Below are 18,286 nucleotides of genomic sequence, written 5' to 3'. Positions count from 1 at the left end.
TATCTCTGCTATGTTGTTCCTTATCTCTGTGTTAAGGGTTTCACTTATGTCTTCCCCTCTTTTGTCAAGTTCAGTGAGTATCCTTATAATCATTGCTTTAAGCTTTTTGGTCCCAAAGCTGGCAGGGCTGGGCCAGCAGCACCCACCTGCTGGCTTTCCTCACCTCCACTCCACTATCTGCCCATTGCTCTATCTGCCCTGACACCCATGACAGAACAGGCCATATCCTTCCTCACAGACTTCCTGACTGGAGGCATCACCACTGCCATCTCCAAGACAGCTGTGGCCCCAATCAAATGGGTCAAGCTGCTGCTGCAGGTATAGCACACCAGCAAGCAGATTACAGCTGATAAGTAGTACAAGGCCATCATGGACTGTGTTGTATGCATCCCCAAGGAGCAGGGTGTGCTGTCCTGAAGGGGCAACCTAGCCAACATCATCTGCTACTTGCCCACACAAGCCCTCAATTTTGCCTTCAAGGATAAGTACAAGCAGATCATCCAGAGGGTCACAGACAAGCATACACAGTTCTGGAGGTATTTTGTAAACTGCCATTTTTATGTCATCTCTCCACTCAGGCTGCTATCTCTTTAAGGGTGGCAACCCAGTGATCACTTGCCCTCCTGACTTGCCCAGGGCTGAATGAGTTGACTTTTAAAGCCCCAGGCTCCAAGTCCCAGTGGTTATACAAACCCACAGAATTCAGCCCTTCTGGTTTTCAAAGCCAAACGTTATGGGGATTAGTCTTGCCCATGTGAGCTCCCTGGTGCAAGGACCCATTTCTCTGCCTTATCTGCATGTGCAGCTCCCTCCATCCTGCAGGCAGCTTCCCTCTGTCTTTCTGGATTTCCTAACCTTTTAGATACAGTTTCTTCTCTATATTTAGGTTGTGGAGTTTGTTCTGCCAGTCTTTATATCCCTCTCTGGTTTATTTACTTGGATATGAATGACATCCAGTTGTAAAGGAGGGACAGGTTGAGCCAGGGTCCTCCTACTCACCATCTTCCCAAGCTCCTCCTACCCTTTTTCTGATAAGGGCCTCACTTCCTCTAAGGGAACCAGCCTCACCCACTTCTGGAAGGCCACAGGCCATGACCTTCCAGAGGGATAGACTTCATGTTCAGGAGTGGGCATGTGATTCAGAGTATCATATCTTCCCAACCATATTGCTCTGTCTGAAGACAATAAAATTAGGAACCATTAAATTTTTGCTGGCATCATTGAAAGACATTCTCTTTTCTGCTGCTTGCTGAAAGTGTAGGATCCTACTTAATAACCAACTTATCACCACCAGCAAAAAGCCTCAATGAGAAATCAGAAGGAAGCAGAGGTACAACAATCTGAGAGATCACATCTTGATGTCAGAGTTTGGGCTCTTGGATCCAGCTATGCTTAAATCTTCCTCTTCAGGATTTCAATTATGTAAACCATTAAATACCATTTTTAATTGTTCCAATTTGAGTTGGGGTTTCTGTCACTTGGAACTAGTAAAACCCCAAATAATAAATAGGATATCTCAAATTTTTCCACTGATAAAGCTCTATGGCAAAGAACAATAAATCAGTGGTAACCTGATAGTGTAGTCCAGAGAGGGTCAAAATATGCATTAGATGTCTTTAAAATCTCCTATCCTCTTAACATTTGAAGTGAATTTTACATTACTCTTCTTTGTGTTTCATATCAGTAAAAAAGAATGCCCTCCATCCTCAAACAAAAAGTGATACTTTGTAAAAATGTACCATTTTTTGCCTGTGGCTCTGTTTACCCCATTTTGAGGATTCCTCATGACCCTAAGAGAGCTAGAATTCATCGTAGGAATTGGATGGATGGGACTGAGATCAAGAGAATGTGCAGTTCATTGTGGAGAATGAACTTAGAGGCAAAAGGCCTGGATATGAATCCTGTTTATACACTTGCCAGATGACTTTTAAAAAGTTTCTGTTTCCACATTGAAAAATAGGCCTGCATGTTCCATCTCTCTAACACTCTGTAATTTTTAACACTTCCTACTTCACCTGGCTATCGTAAGGACCAATCTAGTGGTAAGATAATGCCTATTCTCCTTAAGAAGATTTAGGAATCAATGACCCCTAGGAGTCAGCATAGACTAAGAACTCATCATCATAGTTTTCAAAACTGAAAGCTTGATTGTTTTTTAAAATGGAGTTACTAGTAACCATATTTTAACTCAGTTTGGAAATTTAATGGAGAATCTTAAATATACTGTATCTTGATTTTTAGAAAGCATTTGACAAACTTTCTCATGGTATTTTTATGGATAAAATGATGAACACTAATATCACTGCAGTGCTTAGTAGAAGTACAGCTGATTGAATATACCCTGAAAGAATATTGATTACTGGCTCTGAAAAATGTTTACTTAATGTCATACCACCCACCAGTCTCTGTTCTTGGGCCTGTCAGGTACAATATTTTACATTAATAAAATGAAGGAGGGCGCCTGGGTGGTTCAGTTGGTTAAGCAACTGCCTTCGGCTCAGGTCATGATCCTGGAGTCCCGGGATCGAGTCCCGCATTGGGCTCCCTGCTCAGCGAGGAGCCTGCTTCTCCCTCTGACCCTCCCCCCTCTCATGTACTCTCTCTCATTCTCGCTCTCTCAAATAAATAAATAAATCTTAAAAAAAAAAATGAAGGAAAATTACATATAATTGACCAACACAAACAACCAGAGATTGAAAATGATCCTGACATGCTAGAATATTTACAGAAATTTAAAAAAAATAATTCAAACAAATGTTAACTTTGACATTTAGCTTCAGGTTAGGAAATTCTGTTCAATAGATCTGAGTATATAGTTAATTACAAGTATAAAATTAGTTAGGAAAAAGTGTGGCTGCTTTCAGCTAACTTAGCTTGAGGTATTAACAGAAATGCAATACCCAGAACTCAGGAAGTAATGTATCCCACACCCTTCAGCACTGATGAGATAATATCTAGTGTTTATATTCTGAAGAGATATGTAGTAGAAAAACTAGCCTATGTCCTGGAAAAAGTGACCAAATGGTGGGAGATCTGGAAATATGGAGGTTGAAAGGGGTTTGTTCTGGGCTGTGTAACTGATGAGGACAAGGACTGAGGGGGAAACATGGCTATCTTGTCCTTCCAGGTTGTTACGGAGCAGAGGCTACAGAATTGCTCCTCCTACTTCAGAGGGGAGGGCCAGGACCAAGAAGGAAAGGGGGCAGGTGAAGTGGGCTCTGGTTCAGGATGAGAAAGAACCAGAAACCACCAAACAGACTCCCAAAAGGCAAACCCTCTGTCACAGGCTGGACTTTGACAAAGACTGCATGCTCTTCATCTAGGATCTTAAAGAAGAGAGGTTTTACTCATCTGGTAAAACTAGATTAGAGAAATTGTGGTTCCTTCCAAACCTACATTTATGTAATTTATTATAAGTTATTAAGACAAGAAGTTAAATCATATAGACACCAGACCCTTACAACATACATATTTTCACAAATGTGAGGCAAGTCAGGAGGTGCCCATGGGTATCTTGTTGTCTCACTATTTACCTTTTGTAGCAATTGTTTTGCTTCAGTCACTACTGGCAACCAGACTGGAATTTCTGTCTGGTTTTACTCCATTTGTATAGCCGTGAGGAACATGAGCTCTGGAGACAGAATGGCTGTGATTGAATTTTGGTTTTACAGTGCAGGTTCGGGGTATGTTATTTGAAGTTTCAAGCCTCTTTTTCCAACCTGAAACCTGGAATAATTGACCGACTCATTGGGTAGCTGTGAGGATCAGATGAGACCGCGCGTGTAAAGCACTCAGTGCAGTGCCTGCCACAGAGCAAACCCTCAGTGAATGTTACCTGTGATGACTACCTTTGCAATGTCGCTCCTGGGTTTGACCTTCAAATTTACTCTATTTACTTTAGAGGCTGAATAACTCCATTTGTTTTGCTTATTGTCCTGCTTTGGGAACAGAATTTGAAAATATGAAATGGGGCTTCTTAAACAGATGAAGGGCAGCAGTGCTGTGGTAGGAGCAGAGGCTGATCCCAGTCCTCCATTTAGACCAGTGCTGTGACTAGACAAACCACTTAGGCTCAACATCAATAAAATGAGAGGGTTATGTTTTTCCAGCTAAAATGTTTTATCCTAAATTGGGCCATGAATGGAAAAGAATAATAAGTCATGAGGATAGGCAGAAGGAATGGGAATACTGAAAAGCCTAAACACTGACTATTTAGAGTAGTCTGTGAACAAAGTACCTCCTTTACAAGCTTCACGGTGCAATGAATGGTCCTTGTGAGCTCTATGAAAAAAAGACAATAATAACCATATATTCCGATTACTTCCAATGATAAATTACTAAAATTGCCCTAAATTTTAATAAGAGTATGTATACTTCATTCACCTGAGGTGAAGTTAAAGGTGACGTCTGTCAGACATTGCCACATTAATCACCTATAGCCTTCCTCATAGGCTGGTATGCTATGTTAAAGGGTCACAGCTAAATGGAATAGAAAATTACCTGCCATATAACCCCAGTGCATTGTTTATTTGATTTTCACTGGAATTCTGTAGATTAACTACAGAATCAGGAACAGATGGAATTAAAAGAGTCCTTTTACTGGGGCACCTGGGTGGCTCAGTCGTTAAGCATCTGCCTTCGGCTCAGGTCATGATCCCGGGGTCCTGGGATCGAGCCCCGCATTGGGCTCCCTGCTCCGCAGGAAGCCTGCTTCTCCCTCTCCCACTCCCCCTGCTTGTGATCCCTCTCTCACTGTCTCTCTCTGTCAAATAAATAAATAAAATCTTTTTAAAAAATTAATTAAAAAAAAATCCTTTTATGGCCTGATGGCCTCCTGAAGCTTTCCCCTAACCCAGAGCCACATGCTCTCTGTATCAATAGATAGGCCCAGCAATCAAGGGCATAAGTTTCACTACCTTCCACCCCCTCCTTCCTCTACTCTCTTCCCCCAATTTACCCAGGACCTCCAGTGTGAATGTTCTGTGCATACAAGGAATAAGATGCTCTTCAGTTGCAAGGAATTCAGGTCAACAGAAGAAATAGATACATAAATAGACAATTCTTATATAATGGATGAGTGCAATAGAGAAATGTGTCTGGAGCAGTGTAGTAGCATTAGGGGAGGGCTATCCTGTTCAAATGAGGAGCTGGGAAGGCAATTTAAATGATAGAGAAGATTCTATCATTGGGGGATGATGGACACTGATTCGTTAAAGTTAAATAGTCATTAGCCAGGTAAATACATGGAACAAGGAGGGGTGGAACATGAACACAGGCATGGCAATAGGAAACAGCATAGTGACCACCAAGGGCATTGTAAGCAGTTCCACGTTGCTGAACTATGAAGATCCATTTGTGCAATGCTAAGTAGCCTAAACTAGTGGTTCACAGTGGGGCCCATGGACCAGCAGTGTCAACATCACCTGGGAATTTGTTGGACATATAAATGCTCAGGTCCTATCCTGGACCTACTAAATCAGAAATTTTGGAGGTAGGATCCAGCAATTGATGTTTCCACAGTTGATTCTAATGTACACTACAGTTTGAAAAACACTGGCCTAGGTTTTATACTATAGTGGGAAGGGAAATTTTAAAGACTGTTAAGAAGAGTGCCATGGACTCTTTATGATATCAAATACACTTTCCCCTGCCTTTTGTGATTTTAGAGATTATTGCTCTAATGAAAGGCCACTCAAGAAGATGGACTTGCATTTGGGAAACAAAGTCAGTTACATTTTCTTACATATATTTAACTATAGAGCTGGATGGAATCAAGCTATTGGGAAGGTATGTGTCCTGAAAATCCTTATCATAGAGATAATATTTGATAGGCTACAAAAAATATGTGTGGCACATTTTGAGATATTACCAACTCATCAGTCAAAAATTACACTAAAACTTTTTGTTAAACTCATTCAGATACCATAAATATGTAAACTTTGAGAAAGTGGTCCATCCTAACCATAACCCTGTCATTTTTAAGCTTTACTTTTAGCAGTGGAATGTTTTTTGAAGAATCATTTATACAATCTTCCAAAATATAAATAAAAGTCAAGTCACTCTGGTTGAAGCTCAGGAAGGGAAGTGCTTTACTTGTCCCCTTTGGCAGTCTGAGACCCCTCCATGGGGCCCATTGTTTTAGAATCGTTGACCTATTTTATTTCTGGGAGACATGAAAAATCCCACTTCATTAATAAGGCTGATGGTAGCTGTATTAGTCAGAATTCTTGAGAGAAACAGAACCAATAGGATGTGTGTGTGTGTGTGTGTGGTGTATCCTAATTCACTAGCTTGTGTGTGTGTGTAATATACACAGAGAGAGAGAATAGAAAAGAGGGTAGATTTAAGAAATTGACTTGTGTAATTATGGGGGGGCTAACAAGTCTACAGTTTGCAGGGCAGGCCAGCAGCCTGGAAATTCCAGCAGGAGTTGACATTGTAGGCTTGAGTCCAAAGGCAGTCTGGAGGCAGAACTTCCTTCTTCCTTCAGGGACCCAAGTCTTTTCTCTTAAGACCTTCAACTGATTATATGAGGCCCACCCATATTATGGAGGATAATATGCTTTACTCAATGTCTACTAATACACTTTAAAAAGACCTTCACAGTAATAGGTAGGTTGGTGTTTGACCAAACAACTGGGCCAAAGTCATAGCCTAGCCAATTTGACAAATAGCTAAAATAGATTGTGCTGATTTTTCTAGCTACTATAGTAATAAGAAAGGTTCTGAAGAGCCAGGTGATGAGAGACAAAAACCAAATATCTTAAAGTGTGGATGAGTTTAAAAACTGCTTCTTTGAAATGAATGATGTAACTAGAGGTCTAGCAAGGACCATATGCAGAAAGGCGGGGGGGGGGGAAGATGGTGGAGGAGTAGGGGACGCTACTCCAACCAGTCCCCATAATTGAGTTGGATATCTACCAGATCACACTTAACACCCACAAAATCAGCCTGAGATGTAAGACAGATCTGGATCTCTACAAACAGAATATCCCAGGCAATTGGTTTCAAGGTACAAAGTGGGGAGACATGATTCCACAGACAGATATTGGAGGATAAATGCCCGGGGGGGGGGAGACTGGCCGTGGGGATCCTACACCGCCGGTGAGCGATAGCCTCCCGTGCTAGGGATGGGGCACAGACTCACAGACCAGTAGCGGTGGGGAAAGGACTTTAGGGCAGCCCCCCAGACGGAAACCCGGAGCGGTGGAGCCCCTTGTGCAAACTGGGGGCAGCTGGCGGTTCTAGAAGCACAAAGGGCAGAGACATGCTCCGACCTGGAGGTGAGGACTGGGAGCGCTGTGGAGGGGAAAAGAACCCAGGACACTGCAGTTTATAGCAGCACAGACAGAAACAGAGTGTGGCCCGGAGAGCTCACTGAAGAACAGATGTGATCTCTTTGCTCTGAGGCAGAGGGCTGGAAATGATCTCTCCTGCTCTCTTGGAAGAGATGCGGAAAGCCACCAGAGAAAGCCACCAGAGAACAAAAGCCCCCAAAAACCGGTTTTCACTGAGCCCATCCCCACCACAGGGGGCAGGGCAACTCTGCCCAAACAGGGTTGCCTGAATAACAGTGCAGCAGACCCCTCCCGAGAAGACAGGCTGGGAGAACAAGAGAACAGCAACCCTAAGGTCCCTAGAAAACAGGTGCATCTTGCTTGGGTTGTGGTCAATAATTTGGACTCTATACATTCCCTCAACCACCCCTCAACCAGAATGATTAGGAGGAACCCCCAAAATAGGAAAGACTCAGAGACTGTAACCTCTGCCACAGATTTACAAATGGATTCAGATATAACCAAGATGTCGGAGATAGAATTCAGGGTAGCAATTGTGAAGATAGTAGTAGAATGGAGAGATTGATTAATGGCAACATAGAGTCTCTAAGAGCAGAAATGAAAGCTGAATTGGCAGAACTTAAAAATGCTATCAATGAGATCCAATCTAATCTAGATAATCTAACAGCTAGGGTAAGCGAGGCAGAAGAACGAATTAGTGACCTGGAAGACCATTTAATAGATAAAAAGGGAAAAGAGGAGGCCAGAGAAAACTCAAAATCCATGAAAATAGAATCAGAGAAATAAGTGACATCATGAAACATTCCAATGTCAGAATTATTGGAATCCAGGAGCGGGTGGAGAGAGAGACAGGACTAGAAGATATATTTGAGCAAATTGTAGCTGAGAACTTCCCTAATCTGGAGAATGAAACAAACATTCGTATCCTAGAGGCAGAGAGGACCCCTCCCAAGATCAAGGAAAACAGGCCAACGCCCTGGCATGTAATAGTAAAACTCGCAAATCTTAGAACCAAGGAAACCATCTTAAGGGCAGTTAGGGGGAAGAGATTCCTTACATACAGAGGGAGGAACATCAGAATAACGTCAGACCTATCCACAGACACCTGGAAGACAGAAAGGCCTGGCAAGTCATATTCAGGGTACTAAAGGAGAAGAACATGCAGCCAAGAATACTTTATCTGGCAAGGCTGTCATTTAGAATGGATGGAGAGGTGAAGAGCTTCCAAGACCGGCAGAAACTGAAAGAATATGTGACCATTAAGCCGGCCCTGCACGAAATATTAAGGGGGGGTTCTATAAAAGGAGAAAGACCCCAAGAGTGATATACAACAGAAATTTACAGGGACAATCTCTAAAAACAAGGTCTTCACAAGCAATATGATGACAATGAATTCATATCTTTCAATAATCACTCTCAACGTGAATGGCCTAAATGCTCCCATAAAACGGCACAGGGTTGCAGTTTGGATAAAAAGACAGGACCCACCCATAGGCTGTCTACAAGAGACTCATTTTGAACCTAAAGATACATCCAGGCTGAAAGTGAAGGGATGGACATCCATCTTCCATGCCAGCGGACCTCAAAAGAAAGCTGGGGTAGCAATTCTTATATCAGACAAATTAGATTTTAAACTAAAGACTGTAGTTAGAGACACAGAAGGACACTATATCATTCTTAAAGGGTCTATCCAACAAGAAGATCTAACAATTGTAAATACCTATGTCCCCAACATGGGAGCAGCCATCTACATAAGCCAACTGTTAACCAAAATAAAGAGTCATATTGATAACAATACGTTAATTGTAGGAGACCTCAACACTCCACTCTCAGCAATAGACAGATCATCTAAGCAGAAAATCAACAAAGAAACAAGAGCTTTGAATGACACACTGGACCAGATGGACCTCGTAGATATATACAGAACATTCCACCCTAAAACAACAGAATACTCATTCTTGTCGAGTGCACATGGAACTTTCTCCAGAATAGACCATATACTGGGTCACAAATTAGGTCTCAACCGATACCAAAAATTGAGATTATTCCCTGCATATTCTTAGACCATAATGCTTTAAAACTGGAACTCAATCACAAGAAAAAATTTGGCAGAAATTCAAACACTTGGAAGCTAAAGACCACTCTGCTCAAGAATGTTTGGTTCAACCAGAAATCAAAGAAGAACTTAAAACAATTCATGGAAACCAGTGAGAATGAAAACACATCGGTCCAAAACCTATGGGATACTGCAAAGGCGGTCCTAAGGGGGAGATACATAGCCATCCAAGCCTCACTCAAAAAAATAGAAAAATCCCAAATTCACCAACTAACTTTACACCTTAAAGAATTAGAGAAAAAGCAACAAACAATGCCTAAGCCACATATTAGAAGATAAATAATTAAGATTAGAGCACTAGATCAATGAATTAGAAACCAGAAATACAGTAGATCAGATCAACGAAACTAGAAGCTGGTTCTTTGAAAGAATTAATAAGATCAATAAACCACTGACCAGACTTATCAAAAGAAAAGAGAAAGGACCCATATTAATAAAATTATGAATGAAAGGGGAGAGATCATGACTAACACCAAGGAAATAGAAACAATTACTAGAAACTATTATCAACAACTATATGCCAATAAACTGAGCAACCTGGATGAAAAGGATGCCTTCCTGGGAACCTATAAACCCCCAAGACTGAAACAGGAAGAAATTGACAATGTGAATAGGCTAATAACCAGTAATGAGATTGAAGCAGTGATCAAAAACCTCCCAAAAAACAAGAGTCCAGGGCCTGATGGATTCCCTAGGGAATCAATTTACCAAACTTTCAAAGAAGAAATAATACCTATACTCCTGAAGCTGTTTCAAAAAATAGAAACAGAAGGAAAGCTTCCAGACTCATTCTATGAGGCCAGCATTACCTTAATCCCCAAACCAGCCAAAGACCCCATCAAAAAGGAGAATTTCAGACCGATATCCCTGATGAATATGGATTCCAAAATCCTCAACAAAATCCTAGCTAATAGGATCCAACAATACATTAAAAGGATCATCCACCATGACCAAGTGGGATTTATCCCAGGGATGCAAGGGTCATTCAACATTTGCAAATCAGTCAATGTGATAGAACACATTAATAAGAGGAGAGAGAAGAACCATATGGTTCTCTCAATTGATTCAGAAAAAACATTTGGCAAAACCCAGCATCCTTTCCTGATTAAAACTCTTCAGAGTATAGGGGTAGAGGGAACATTCCTCAAGTTCATAAAATCCATCTATGAAAAACCCACAGCGAATATCATCCTCAATGGGGAAAAGCTGAGAGCCTTTCCCTTAAGATCAGGAACACGTCAAGGGTGCCCACTCTCACCACTGTTGTTCAACATAGTACTAGAAGTCCTAGCAACAGCAATCAGACAACAAAAAGAAATAAAAGTATTCAAATTGGCAAAGAAGTCGTCAAACTCACTCTTTTCGCAGATGACATGATACTTTATGTGGAAAATCCAAACGACTCCACCCCCAAATTACTAGAACTCATAACAGCAATTCAGTAATGTGGCAGGATACAAAATTAATGCACAGAAATCAGTTGCTTTCTTATACACTAACAACACAAGTGTAGAAAGAGAAATTAGAGAAACGATTCTATTTACAATAGCACCAAAAACCATAAGATACCTTGGAATAAACCTAACCAAAGAGGTAAAGGATCTATACTGTAGGAACTACACAACACTCATGAAAAAAATTGAAGAAGACACAAAAAGATGCAAAAACATTCCATGCTCATGGATCGGAAGAATAAACATTGTTAAAATGTCTATGCTACCCAGAGCAATCTATACCTTCAGTGCCATCCTGATCAAAATTCCAATGACATTTTTCAAAGTGCTGGAACAAACAATCCTAAAATTTGTATGGAATCAGAAAAGACCCTGAATCACCAAGGAAATGTTGAAAAAGAAAAACAAAGCTGGGGGCATCACGTTGCTGGATTTCAAGCTATATTACAAATCAGCGATCACCAAGACAGCATGGTACTGGCACAAAAACAGACATATAGACCAATGGAACAGAATAGAGAGCCCAGATATGGACCCTCAACTCCATGGTCAAATAAACTTCGACAAAGCAGGAAAAAATATCCAATGGAAAAAAGACAGTCTCTTCAATGAATGGTGCTGGGAAAACTGTATAGTCACGTGCAGAAGAATGAAACTGGACCATTCTCTAACCCCATACACAAAGATAAACTCCAAATGGATGAAAGACCTCAATGTGAGACAGGAATCCATCAAAATCCTAGAGGAGAACATAGGCAGTAACCTCTTTGACATGGGCCACAGTAACTTCTTTCAAGATACATCTCCAAAAGCTAGTGAAACAAAAGCAAAAATGAACTTTTGGGACTTCATAAAGATAAAAAGCTTCTGCACAGCAAAGGAAATAGTCAACAAAACAAAGAGGCAACCCACAGAATGGGAGAAGATATTTGCAAATAACACTATAGATAAAGAGCTGGTATCCAAGATCTATGAAGAACTTCTCAAACTCCACACCCAAAAAACAAATAATGAAGTCAAAAAGTGGGCAGAAGACATGAACAGACACTTCTCTGAAGAAGACATACAAATGGCTAACAGACACATGAAAAAATGTTCATCATCATTAGCCATCAGGGAAATTCAGATCAAAACCACATTGAGATACCACCTTACACAAGTTAGAATGGCAAAAGTTGACAGGGCAAGAAACAACGAATGTTGGAGAGGTTGTGGAGAAAGGGGAACCCTCTTCCACTGTTGGTGGGAATGTAAGTTGGTACAGCCACTTTGGAAAATAGTGTGGAGGTTCCTCAAAAATTTAAAAATAGAGCTACCCTATGACCCAGCAATTGCACTCCTGGGTATTTACCCCAAAGACATAGATGTAGTGAAAAGAAGGGCCATATGCACCCCAATGTTTATAGCAGCAGTGTCCGCAATAGCCAAACTGTGGAGAGAGCCAAGATGCCCTTCAACAGATGAATGGATAAAGAAGATGTGGTCCATATATACAATGGAATATTACTCAGCCATCAGAAAGGATGAATACCCAACTTTTACATCAACATGGATGGGACTGGAGGAGATTATGCTAAGTGAAATAAGTCCAGCAGAGAAAGTCAATTATATGGTTTCACTTATTTGTAGAACATAAGGAATAGCATGGAGGACATTAGGAGAAGGAAGGGAAAAATGAAGGGAGGGAAATTGGAGGGAGAGATGAACCATGAGAGACTATGAACTCTGAGAAATAAACTGAGGGTTTTAGAGGGGAAGGGATTGGGGGGATGGGTTAGCCTGGTGATGGGTATTAAGGAGGGCACATACTGTATGGAGCAGTGGGTGTTATACGAAAACAATGAATCATGGAACACTACATCAAAAACTAATGATGTACTGTATGGTGACTAACAACATAAAGAAAGGAAGGAAGAAGGGAAGGAAAGAAAGAAAGAGGAAACCTGGCCTAATTTTGATGAATTTGTCTTATTTCAAAAACAAATTATACAGAAAAAATTAGTCACCAAAACTGCCAAAAACTAAAACCTTACTTAAGATCTATTAGCATTTGAGGCTGACACAGCAGCAGATTGGAGCTTCATGCATAACTCTGACCTATTTCCTAACAACTGGTTTTTGTTACCAGGGATGTCAGTGAAGGAAATGAAATTCTTGCCTGTTGAAAGCTGAGCTCATGCTTCTTCCCCAAAGGAATATTAGCTCTTCAATCTAAAAGAAAGTAGTCCAGAAATGAGTGGTTGAATGATAATACAGGCCATTCATGCATTTAATCACTTAACAAGTTTTAGGACTGTAAACTCTTGCACAGCACAAGTCTCAAAACGGGCCTTCCCTCGAAACCCACTGCCAGGCTGGACTGTGTGAGTTACTATGCTGGTACCACCCTCCTCAGTTTGGCCACAGCCCTTGGTTTGTGGCAGCCATTTTGTATGCCAACAGCCTTTGAGGTAATCTGGCATGAAAAAAAAAAGTACCCCCACAGGGAAGATGGTGACTAAATGAACAAACCTAATTCTCCCTTTGAGAAAGGTTTGAGTCCTAAAAAGAAATTCAATCAAAAGTAGCTGGTGAGGGGAGCAAAGACTAAAAAACACACAGAGAAGCCAGGGGATCAGAGCACAGAGATGACCAAGGCACAGAACATGACTTCATAATCTAGTAGAGGGGCCTGACAAGAAAAGGAGAATTATAATACAATATGATAAATGTTGCAACAGCAAGACGCATAGAAGACTATGGGAACACATTGAAAGGATACTTGGAAGGTGACTAAGAATGGCTTTTTGGAGGAGACAATACGAATAGCTGAGGAGTGATAATGGCAAAGCGTTATCAAGGGCTCCATAAAGTTCTGCTATTGAGGGGGTGACTGATGGCTCCCTAAAGCTAGAATTGGATCTTGAGAAGTAGAAATCTTCTAGTTCTCAAATTACCTCGTGATTGTCATGTAGCCCATATAGTCTGTGGTGCTTTTTACATGACTTCCACTTCTGTTGCTGATACTTGGTTCCCATGTGGCACCTAGACATCTATTTCCTTACTCTTTTTCCATGTGTATTTAGAGTGAGACCTCTGACAATCAGGAGAGTTGATGTTACTTGTAACGTGAAAGCCAAACATGCCACTTTGGTTAATTATTTGTTATATAAAGAAGCTTTGCAAATCAAGGCCAAAACAACCTAAAAGCCAAAATTTTGGTTCACAGTAAGTCATAGTATCCTTAAAATTCAAATTTCTAAAATGAAAAAAGAAAAGACTTATTCCATCTAATTTTTTTTGTTTAACCCCTGAAGGATTTTACTTAACACAAATTGTGACTGATGTGTAGTAGACAAACTAAGGGGGAATTTATACTGTCCTCCTTTCGAGTTAGGGATTGGAAATGATGAGTCAAAAATCAGAAGTTGCTGTACCTCAAACCATCTTCAAATGTCAATTAAATTTTCCACAGAGCACTGAATCAAAATGAAAATGAAACACATACATACATACATGCATACATTATGAAAACCAACCCTCCTCTTAACCGGTGTTTCATTTGGTTCAATTTCTCCTTCCTTTTGGGTTTCCTTAGTTGTCAGCCTGCTACAGGATATGAAAGCAACACAACATGGATAACCACTGAAGAATGGAGAGAAATTTATTCCCTTTACAGATTAGTTGAGCCATTAATTACAATGATTGTACCAACAATGGTGTTAGTTGTTCTATCAATTGTGTAAAATTATTTGTGAATGATATCTTGCAAGAGATAAATTGAGTTAAAAATTTGAGCATCCTAATAATTAGAAGGGGTGAAATTTCAGTTTACTGTATAGAGTGTACCATACCTAATGGAAATGTATGCAAATTTACCTTGTGTTAACTTGAAAAAGCTGAATTTCAATTATCAATAAAGTTCTGTTTTCAGCACAAAATTAGGAATAATGTAAATCAATTTTTTTAACTTTGAAGAATTCTGATTTTAAGTTGGAGGAAGGATGAATGAATTACCAACTGTTTTATGTTAGTGGCATATGACTTGACCACTTCAGCTTGTAAATATCTTTGTCGGTCCTGTGAGAGCAATTCAATGTGAAATATGCAAATTTTGAGTTTTGCAAGGTCTTTAGGATACATCATTTTCATAAAATGAAACTATGATCTACTTTCTCTGCTTTGATCATATGCCTGTACCATTCATGTGATAAAATTTCTGCAGTTTATTGACTGGCATCTGGGTCTTAAGAGGTGGAAAAGTCATGATAAGTTTATGTTTCAGGCTATTAAGTTGTGATGGTTAATTTTATGTGTCAACTTGACTGGGCTAAGGGATGCCCAGATAGCTGGTAAAAAACTATTTCTGGAAATGTCTGTGACGGTTTTTCCAGAAGAGATTAGCATCTGAATTGCTGAACTGAGTAAAGCAGATGACCCTCCCCAATGTGGGTGGGCATGATCCAATCTGTGGAGGGCCTGAATAGAACAAAAAGGTCCTTGAACTGAGACATCCATCTTCTCCTGACCTCAGGCATTGGTGCTCCTGGTTCTCTGACTTTTGGACTCCGACTGGGACTCACATTTTAGGCCCCTGTTCTCAGACCTTCAGACTTGAACAGCTGTCCTGGTTCTCCAGACTGCAGATCAAGGGATTTCTTGGCCTCCATAACCATGTGAGTCCATTTTTATTGGTTCTATTTCTCTGGAGAACCCTAATACATAAGTGATATTCAGAAAGTCTGAAATATTTAGGTCATTGGATACAGTCATCTGGTAAGTTTTTAGTCTAATAGGTTTTTTTGTTTGTTTGTTTGTTTTTGCCTTTTTTGGGTTATGAAACCCTTTGAAAGTCTATAACTCTAACCACCAGAAAAATGCATATATGCATATGTACACTCCATTCTGCCTACATATATCATGGACCCCAAATAAAGAAGCCCTCTTTAGATAGACAATATTTATGGAAAGGAGGTCTGTTTAAGCAAGTATATGCCCTCTACCACAACCACCACTACCAGGAATTCAGCAGTCATTCTGTAGTATGCCATACACATATGTAGGTAGATTATGGTTCTGGGTTCAGATTACTGTTTTAATTACTCTTCCTTCAACACTCTTAAATGTTCTGGAATTTCTCTTTGTATTCAGAATCAAAGAATTTGAGAACATTAAACCAAAGATGAAACTAGGTTCCCAATGTTATAAATAATTGTAAAAATTCTTTTTGGTAACAATTAGAGAGCAGTAATGACAAAACAAAAGTTAAACCACAAAAACAGAACAAACCATGTTCATGTGTTAAATTTCATACAATAAAAGTAAAATACAAGGGTATTTTTTTCTCTTAAAATAGTTTAAGTCAATTTGTACCAATTATACACACACACACACACAGATTGACATAAATAGGCTTATAGAGCCAAGGTCTGAAATTACATCAACATACATAGAATTTATGTTAATATATATATTTTTTATTGTTTATTGAGACTATGCTTTTCTCTAAAAGATAGCAAGATTTGAAAATCCAAAAATATAACACAAGGATTTGTGGGGGAGTTTTTATTTAGAAAGCAATTCTTAAATAAGTCAATCAGAGAAACACAGTTATCATATGATCTCACTGATATGAAGAATTTGAGAAACAAGGCAGAGGATCATAGGGGAAGGGAGGGAAAAATGAAACAAGATGAAATCACAGAGGGAGACAAACCATAAAAGACTTAATCTCAGGAAACAAACTGAGGGTTGCTGGAGTGGTGGGGGGGTGGGAGGGATGGGGCGGCTGGGTGATGGACACTGGGGAGGGTATGTGCTATGGTGAGCATTGTAAATTGTGTAAGACTGTTGAATCATAGACCTGTACCCCTGAAACAAATAATACATTATGTTAATAAAAATAGAAAAAAGAAAGCAATTTTTAATTGTCTAAACAAAAGTAAGGGACAAAATGGTTTCTTTTTTTTTTTTTAAAGATTTTATTTATTTATTAGAGAGAGACAGCGAGAGAGAGGGAACACAAGCAGGGGGAGTGGGAGAGGGAGAAGCAGGCTTCCTGCGGAGCAGGGAGCCCGATGTGGGACTCAATCCCAGGACCCTGGGATCGTGACCTGAGCTGAAGGCAGACGCTTAATGACTGAGCCACCCAGGTGCCCAAAATGGTTTCATTAACTAAAAGTTTTGTCTGTTCAACTGCCTGTCATACAGATATACAAACGGGCATTTACCCATAGGATTATTCATTTAGAAAATAAAAAATGTGAGTTGAAATATATTCTCAAAGGAAAAGAAGGCTCTGTTTTAAAGACACTTGAGAGCCATAAAAATTATTTTCTCTGGTAGACGACAAGCTAAAGGCCATTCCCAAGGGGAACAATAGCAGTGGACAGATCTGAACTCTCAGATTCCCTGTTGTGTTAGTGGGGATGGAAAGCCTCCATTTGTGAAGTTAAGATTAGAGCAAGTGTTAACAAAATAAAGTCAGCTACACATTGAAAAAAAAAATCTGATACCAGTCCATTAAGGGAACAAGGGAATTACTAGAAATAACTCTGAAATTCTTTCCCACCAATACTGAATTTAATTACAGACAGGCATTGTCAAGAGTCTATGAGAAGGAAGAGTAAAACAAGGAAAACAAAGAAATTACTGCATGGTAAGTATTGTTTTATGGGTTTCATTATGAACAAATGTATTTTATACATGTTATGTTCTCAATGTTAGACACATCTTATATGTTTATAAAAATTGCATTTGAGGTTATTTCTAGAGGCTTAGTAAAGAATAAACTATAGTTTATCAGGTTTGCATTTACTTTTTTCTAAATCTTTTTTTTAAGATTTTATTTATTTCAGAGAGAGAGAGAGGAGAGAGAGGAGAGAGAGAGAGAGCATGCAAGCATGAGCAGGGGGAGGGGCAGAGGGAGAATCAGACTCCCTGCTGAGCAGGGAGCCTGTCGCAGGGCTCAATCCCAGGACCCCAGGATCATGACCTGAGCCAAAGGTGCTTGCAGTATACTACTTAAGATGGCATTATCCAAAACAAAAATTCTCAACAGGGGATATGTAGCAGCATAAATTATCTAAGATGTATCCTCCATCAACTCTGTTTTTTTTTTTTTTTTAATGCTGCCTAAGGATTTTTTTTATTGACTTCTGAATAAGAATTTGGAAGGTTCCAATGTGAAATGTCCAAGAAGAAATTTCATGATCATAGCTCAGTGGTGTTCTTCGGTGATAAACATGGTAAAGCAATGTTACATTCCATCAACCTCACAGAATGCATTACCTAGGCCTTCCTTCAGTCTCCTAGAGCTTACTTTCTTTCTTTTGTGGGTTCTTCTTTATGCTGCCATGTATTACGGTCCTAGCTTGATAGAAAACTTGAATTTACAGTTTCACATTCCTTTCTCCCACGTATTCACCAAACATCTTAGG

General features: G+C 39.9%; 2 protein-coding genes across 2 annotated transcripts in view; both read left to right on the top strand.

Moving 5' to 3' along the window:
* Positions 1–17,466, top strand: part of PTGDR (prostaglandin D2 receptor) — a 168,445-nt gene extending 150,979 nt beyond the window's left edge. Inside the window, exons 3-4 of the mRNA XM_034992468.1 lie at positions 15,382–15,523; positions 17,440–17,466. The gene's annotated coding sequence lies outside the window, so the exon portion shown is untranslated. The remainder of the gene's footprint in view (positions 1–15,381; positions 15,524–17,439) is intronic.
* Positions 1–17,466, top strand: part of PTGER2 (prostaglandin E receptor 2) — a 119,128-nt gene extending 101,662 nt beyond the window's left edge. Inside the window, exons 3-4 of the transcript XR_004676971.1 lie at positions 15,382–15,523; positions 17,440–17,466. The gene's annotated coding sequence lies outside the window, so the exon portion shown is untranslated. The remainder of the gene's footprint in view (positions 1–15,381; positions 15,524–17,439) is intronic.
* Positions 17,467–18,286: the final 820 nt, after the last annotated feature.

Source organism: Mirounga leonina, unplaced genomic scaffold (genome assembly GCF_011800145.1).
Source record: "Mirounga leonina isolate KUSES-001 unplaced genomic scaffold, KU_Mleo_1.0 Mir_82, whole genome shotgun sequence".
NCBI classification, from domain to species: domain Eukaryota; kingdom Metazoa; phylum Chordata; class Mammalia; order Carnivora; family Phocidae; genus Mirounga; species Mirounga leonina.
This window is presented reverse-complemented; position numbering and strand designations above follow the sequence as displayed.